Genomic DNA, 8,242 nt, shown 5'->3' on the forward strand with positions numbered 1-8,242 from the left:
AGCATTTCCAACACCTATAACCCTACCCTTAGACTTCAAGAGAGGGAGAGCAACACACCCGTGCAGTCACCTCTCTTCTTCAAGATAGGATCAAACTGCCATTAAAGTGGGTCAGTGGTGGAGGCTCCCGGGCAAGAGTCCCATCTACCCTCCATATAATCCACTGTACATGCAACCCTGATCCATTCACAGCAAAATATTCAGGACTAAGAAACCCCCCATAAAATATTTGGGTGGGGGGGTTCTCTTAAAAAGACGTTAAGTTTGTGTCAACACTAGATACTCCAATCGGTTGAGTGAAAAGCAAAAATAGTCAATATAGTTTTTCCGGGTATTATCCAATGCTAGGAAACCTTATCGACCAATCTGTGTCCATTATGTCAACCCCTTAGTATTTCTTAATTGACTGGAACCTATGAAATTTGGAAAGGGGAGGTATACAATTCTCCAGCAAGAGCCATGCAGATATCACTAATTGGTTTACAGGGAGCTGACGACTAACCATGCGCTGACGAATCAGGAGAGAATTAGGCCTGTGAGGGTGAGATATCGAGGACTTCCAATGATCATGAACACGCTCCATGCTAAGAACACCATACTTTACTTTTCCTATGGAAAGCGAAAGGTAGGGGTTCGCAACTCAGGGGGGTCCAAGGACGAGCTGATGTGTCCACCTCCAGTGTCGGCAAAGCATCTACCTGTCTATGGCCGCCTTACGTTTTTTTTTTCTATAAAGGGAAAGAGGGAAACGGATGAACACTCCATCCATTGTACTGCTTCTGCTTCTTTAAGCCATTATATCGCTTTTGTTACTTTTCTGCCTACTTTTATAATAATGTATATATCCTCTGATTCTATTGCGCAATTAAGTCTTTCTAGACCTTTCTTGGGTTAAGTGGTTGAAAGCAGATTTCCATATTCACATTAGAAAACCGTTCCCTCCATACAAGGGTTTCTTCTTGTGGACTTACTGTAGTTACAATTATCACTGTTTCAGTATGTATGTTTTTATTTTTCATTAATACTTCATATTTATTTTTTTATTTTTTTTGCATGTGACGGATAGGGCTAAACAGTTTCCCTGGTTCGTTATCAGTGGAAGATAATTATTAAGGGTGCATGCTCAACCTAAAATGCAGGTACTTTTCATGTTTATGGAGGGTCTTTTCATATACATACCAGTCTTCCTGCCTCTGATAGGACAGCCGTGCATTCACTGGTGCTTGAAATGTGAAGAAAATTAAAGGGAACCTGACACTGTTACCAGGCCCTTGTATGTTAAATACTGTAAAAACACTGAGGGAGCAATTGCACCCACTTCAATAGCCTTCCCCAAAGATCTCTTCCAGCCAAGACAGGGACACACGGTCACTTCCTTTTGAAGGTTATCAAATTTGCAACATATCACTCAAAAAAGTCCATTCTTACGGATAGAAGGGCGGGTTAAAACATCTCTTTTCAGCAGGAAGAGCCACAATGTTATATGGCTGATAAAAGACTTTTAGGTCTATATTAACCAAACCAAAAAATATAAAGGTTAGTGTTTGCAAAGCCCCGCAGGTTGTGTTGCAGACCTCTCCCTTCTTCCGCATTCCCTTAACAGGAAATTGGTATTGTCTGCCATGTGCAATCCAGTCAGTTTCTAGCTCACTGCCAGCTCAATTACAATTGTCCCCCCCCCCCCCCTCTTTCCTTGCAATCTACCTTGTTTGTACACTCCTGTAGTCAAACTGCTGTTAGAGAGCAGAAAGACTGTTTCAATCTGTGCCAATGCTGCTGTAAGAACAGGACTTGATTAACTGACAAGTTGTCTTTACAAACCCCCCAAATTAGTTTACGTAAGATACAAGTTATTTTAGCTATACCTCTATCTCTGTCTATGTACTCCTGCAGCTGACAACAGCAGGGTGGAAGTAAAGGACTAAAGGAAGACAAATCTAGTAATATGCCCCATGATGAAGTGAATGGATTTGCAGATTGCAAGAGGATGATGATAATAGAGCACTCTATTTTCGATTACAAGCATGAATTTACAATCTGAGGTGCAAAGCCTAACATTAGGTTCTTCCACTTCCTGGGCTTTATAACCAAACATGAGAGTTGATCCTACAATAGGGAACAAAGGAAAATCATTAACAAACTTTTGCCTCTTTCTTCTCAGATGTGTCCCCCTTTTTTGGGTTAAAAAAAAAAAATAGCGAGGACTGAACTTTGAGTGAGCCGTTGCTTACTTACTTTGCATCAGGGAATGACCAGTGCAGTCTTTGGGCATAACTAATCACATTATATCCATAACCTTGTTTGTTTTTAAGGTCAGTATTTCTCAACTCCAGTTTGCAAGCACCCCTACAGGTTGTGTATTTGAGGATTTGTAGAGGTGCCAACGCATTGGTATTTGCCACATATGTTCTCGCTATGGAGAATCCCTAAAGGGGTTTGCATGATTTAAAAATAAATAAATTATATACCCTATTAGGTAATAGAGGGGACCCTTTTTTTCAGGATCCTCATCAATTTGGCGGGAGCAGAAAGCAGTTACAAAAGCACAGACAAAACCTTTATTTGAATGGTCACTGTGTAATACTCCATTTCCCCTGCAGGGGCACTGCAGGGTAATTGAACAATCACTGCCAGATTTCCCCATAGATTAAAGCTGATCGCTGGTAGTCCCAATAGGGGGATATTTTGTGATCAGCTTATTGTTAAGTGGCACTTCAAGAATGAAGGGATTGTTCGAGGTGGAGAATCCTTTTAAAGTCTGACCTGTTCACGACTGGAGTTGGGATTGATTTAAGCATCATCATCAGCCCTTCTGCTGCTGTTAAACTATCCATTGCCGTCTGAGACCACCCAGGTTTCACTACAGCGATACGTTACCTATTGCTATTCTTCACCATGTGTAGTAACTTTGAAGCTCGGGGAATGGAAAGCATTTGACACTACAGTGAAGGAGATGCCTCTGTCGGTGATGGTCAGATACCATCATTCCCCGGACACGGGACCTGCTGTCTCGCAGATGACATTTTTATTAATTAAGCATTATAGGATTGTGATTTTTTTTTATAAAGCTAGAATGAATGAGCGGGTGTTGTATGGGAAACAATATGGATATTTGGGTGTATTCTAGTTCATTTGCGAAACTTGTAGCATGTTTCATCTGTGAATTTTGCCACTGTGACATTTAGTAATCCAGATACATTTCTATACTGGGGTAGAAGGGAACGGCCGCTCCTTCTGCCAGAATACACTGGATCCACTTCTTGTTTTACCTCTCGCTTTTGCACAGTTTTATTTCTGATCACTGAGTCTTACGGTCTTGGCAGGAGGAATGATCTGGAAGGCGCCGCTGTTCAGTTATTTTCTGTGTGAGGGTCTGAGAGAGAGGTGTTCATTGCTGGTCTAAAGTACATCTGCCCTAGGCTCACTTGACGCTACAGTCGGAGGGATCCATTCACCAAAAATGTATCCCCCGACTGGAGGAACCTATTACTTTAATGCTATAGTAAAATAAGGGCTTGTTCACTCGGATATGTTTGTACATGCAAAAAAAATAGAACCCGCTCTATTCTGTGTGCATTTGCATACCAAATTGCTCCATGGAAATCTGTTGGGGTTCGCGAATGCACACCCCAATACGTAAGGGGGATGCGTGAAATGCAGCACAAAACCATGGGGAAAAGGACACAGCCAGACCTCATTAGGCCTTTTAAATCATGGCGGGGTCCTACGCCCATGTGAACATGCCCAGCAAGGGCAAAAAGTACAGCAACATGTGCTACTACACGTGCAAAAATGCATGCGCCTGTATCAAGGAGCCCCAAGGGTACTTTTACATGGGACGACCGTCAGGCACTTAAATGCCTCAGAGCTGTTCCAACGATTGTCGTTCATGTGCTTTCACAGTGGAGCTACGATCGCTCACTGGACAGAGGAGCAGGGCAACGGAGATCTCTTCCGGCTGCTTTCTTCCATTAACCCTTTCCAATCCAATTTGTATCCTGGTTTTCCTAGGGGGCTTACTCTTTTTCTGCTGTTATACAACAACGCTATATGCTGGCTAAAGCCAGTACTGCAGGAGGTGACACGTTAGACAGGCCCCGACAGCAGAGAGGCTGGCAATATACAGTAAGAGAACCCTGATGGACATCTTCCAGCATCGGAGCTGTACAGCCTTAAATCATAATGTCTTCAGAGGTCAGACAGTGGATTGGAAAGGGTTAAGAGTAAAAAAGCGACTCCGACAGGTGAGCAATTCTGACTTGCCCTGTTGGGTTTTGTGTATACATGGGACAACAGTTGTCCGTAATCGCTCTTTTGAACAGTTACTCGGGCGACTGTTAGTACGTGTAAAAGTACCCTTATTGATCTCTGTAGAGCAATGGTCTCCAACCCGTTTTTCTGCAACAGCATAATAGCGGCATGCAGGGATTTGTGTTTTTGCAGCGGCCAGAAAGCCACATGTTGCAGACCGATGGCATTAAGAAATCTGAAAGGGGTTGTCTGAAATTAGAAAAAAAAAGGGTCTAACTTTTTTTTGGACCTAAACAGCGTCATGCTCTTTCCACGAACTGTGGTATTAAAACTTAGCCTTATTCACTTGAACAGGACTGAGCTGCAATACCAGACAAGGCCCACCGACATGACTGGCGCTGGATGTGGAAACTAAGCTGCCCTTTTTTCTTAATTTAAGCCAATCCTTTTAATGTATTGCTTTTAGCAAGAGCAAATAAAAAACGAAGAAACGTTCTAGTTCCCTAAAGATGGCCATACCCCTTAGATGTGTATTAGCCGAACCTATCAGTCATCGAATGTGTATGGAGGGGGCTCCTTACATACCTCCCAGTCCTCTTTCCCGATGGCATCTGTCATGGGTGCTGAGGATCGGACAAGTTGGCTTTCAGCTGCCCGATCTTTCTATTATCAATAAGAGGAGCATGCATGTGTATGGAGGAGTCTGGGAAGATAGAAGTTGACTAAAGAAGTATTTGGATGACAGCTATCTAAAGAGTATGGCCACCTCAAGACTGAGAGTAGCCATGCTGTGCAACTTGAATTGTGTGGATTAACTTTTGTGCAACTCATGAGCACTTACAATATCCATCCACTTGTTACTGCAGTTGTTGCAGCTCTCAAATCTTGAAATCAATAGGAACTGTGCCTGCAATTACAAGCACCAGCCACTACATGGCTCGGAGCAGCGGCCTCTGCTCCAACTCCAGTGTATACTGGCGCTGTCAGTGGGTGCCCATTCAGCTGATTGGCCAGGGTCCTGAGCTGCAGGCCCTGGCCGCTTAACAATTGTTGACCTATCCTGAGGCTAGGTCATTAATAGTATTTTCGCAGAAAAACCCCTTTAAACCTTTTGCCATATGTTAAGTAGGCTTTGCTAGCCAACGATGAACAACTCTATCCAAAAAGTAGCACTTCATCATGAGCAAGGATGTCAAGCATTACTTTTTGGAGGATCTAGGGCTAAGTTTGTGATTCATGTACTCAAGGCTAAAGTGCTTATCCCACCAAAACCTTTAATAAAAGTATGATCCCAACGTCTCACTAGTGAATGTGTAACCACCGCTCCAATAACTTCTACGGGACTGATGAAGCTGAGCACATCTCTCGGCTATCTCCATAGACGGTGAATGGGGTAGACTTTACTCACGTGCACCGCTGCTCCATTCACCTGGGGGGCTTGGAGTGCTCCAGTCTTGTTATCATGGGGGTCTCGGCAATCCCACCGCTTTTCCTGTGGATTATTGCAGTCTGGGATCACACGTCTTCATTGAGCTTCTATTATAAAGGTGGACTAAACCATTTGGTCAATAAAGGCAGTCTTATTACACGGCGCTCTATGGTTTTTTTGGACCTAAGTGGTGGTTAGAACTTCTCTACTGGTACACCAGTGTTGTTTTTTTATTTTACACCAAGGTGGTTTCTGACACTAGAGGGCAATAATGGGGGGTGGTAGGGTTTAATACAGATGCCATATACATTATATGAATGTTTCCTGGCCATAATATAATCTAAACTGCTCATAAAGATGAAGCTAGTTTAGCATTTCGACATTATGGACAGTTCTATGGAACTAAACTCATCCAGGCTCACTTGAGTAGAACCACGGCGGATCAGGGCATTGTAACCATATTAGGTTTGGGTGAAACTGGCCCTTGATTATAAAGGTGGACTCAAGTATTGACACAGCAGTTGAAATAATACTTTAATGGTGCATATGAAATAGGGGAATTGCAAAAGAGAACCTCGTGGGTTGGCCTATTTTCACTCTTATTTGCATATTTACTTCCGTACCCTGGTATATACTCATGCATCGAGTAGGATCATCCTTATATTTTGTATGCAGGTCAGCTGCATTGCAAATGTTACTCTTTTTCTAACTTTTCATCCTTTTAGCTCTACTCCATTTTCTTCTGGTTCCACATAACTGGTACAAGTCTTATCATAGTGAATAACCTTTTATTCTTTATATTGACATTTGCATGCCGAGTCTGAGAAATGAGGATAATTTATTCAGGACGTCATATATTGCCGCATACGACTACTCAAGTGAAATCTTTTATTATTTGCCTGACTGATGCTTTTTGTGTTTGAGTACAGAGTATGTTTTGTAAGAACCTGACATCCATTTATCACTTATTTATAATGAACACGGTTTTTATCGGACTCTTAACTCTTCTACGACTGTGAAAATGTATGCTTTTCTTGTAAGAGAATAACTCCACACATTAGGATACTGGGCTTGTTGGAGGGGGAGATGTCTTTTGAATTTCCATTTAGAATGGGGGGGGAGGGGGTTCTTTACCTTCATTGCCCCTAACATTTATTTTGGAGCTTTGTATCCAGGAGTCTCACAAGGGGTTTTAAATTGGCACAAAAAATGAATAAAAGATATATGTGAGTGCAACTTTTGCTGTTGTGTTTGATTTTATTAAACCAGACAGGTTTTCTTTCCCACCATACTGTTGCATAGACCTGAAAGGATTGCCCAGATTTAAACTATTGATGGACTATGCTCGGGATAGGTCATCAGTTGTAGATCAGCAGGCGTTTACCATCTGGGACCCTCGTCGATCAGCCGTTCACCGGACCAGTGTGCTCATGCAAAGAGCTGATGTGTACAGGAAGCAGACTGCTCCATTTCGAATACGGTGTCTCGACTTGGTATTACAGGCAAAGTTCGTATTGAAGGGAATGTTTGTAAAACCAAGCCAGGCTACTGATTGGGGATTAGAGTGGTCTGCTTCCTGCAGGAATCAGCTACCTGTATGTGCATAAGTCCAGAAAATGGCTGGTTAGTGGGGGGTTCTGGGTGGCAAACCCTAACTGATGAGTAATGATGACCTTTCCTGAAGGTAGGCTATCAATAGTGTAAAGCTGAACAACCCCTTTAATTGATCATTAGCAAGTGTGACCACCTCTATAAAAGCAGGTGGTTTGGCAGTTTGCTGGTCTGTAGCATTCAGGCGTGGTAACAGAATGCCAAGGAGGAAAGACAACAGCAGTGATCTTAGAGAAACAACAGTTGTTGCCTATCAATCTGAGAAGGGCTATAAGGCTATTTCCAAACAATTTGGAGCCCATCATTCTACAGTGAGAAAGATTATTCACAAGTGGAAAACATTCAAGACAGTTGACTGGATGTTTCAACATACTCAACCCAAGATCAGACTGTGATGCTCAGACAAAATGCACAAAAACTCAGAAGCTACATCTCACACCCTGAAGACCTCCGTTATTATATTAGAGGTTCAAGTTGATGCCGGTACAATTAGAAATAGACTGTACAAGTATGGCTTGTTTGGAAGGCCTATCAGGGGAAAGTCTTCTTTCTAAAAAGAATATGGCAGCACGGCTAAAGTTTGCAAAGTTGCATCTGAACAAACCACAAGACTTCTAGAAAAATCTCCTTTAGGCAGAGTGGAAAGGTTTGGCCATAATATGCAGCGCCACGTTTGGCGAAAACTAAGCACCGTGCAAACACCTCATTCCAATTGCCAAGCATAGTGATGATTTAGGCCTGTTTTGCAGCAACAGGACCTAGACACTTTGCAGTCACCAAGTTGACCATGAACTTTTCTGTATACCAAGTATTCTGGAGCTCAAGGTGAGGCCATCTATCCTAAAGCTTGGCTATAACTACGTCATGCAAAAGGATAATGATCCCAAATACACCAGAAAATCTACATCCGAGTGGCTAAAAAAGAAAAGAATGAAGGTGTTGCAATGGCCC

Source organism: Eleutherodactylus coqui, chromosome 3 (genome assembly GCF_035609145.1).
Source record: "Eleutherodactylus coqui strain aEleCoq1 chromosome 3, aEleCoq1.hap1, whole genome shotgun sequence".
Taxonomy (NCBI): domain Eukaryota; kingdom Metazoa; phylum Chordata; class Amphibia; order Anura; family Eleutherodactylidae; genus Eleutherodactylus; species Eleutherodactylus coqui.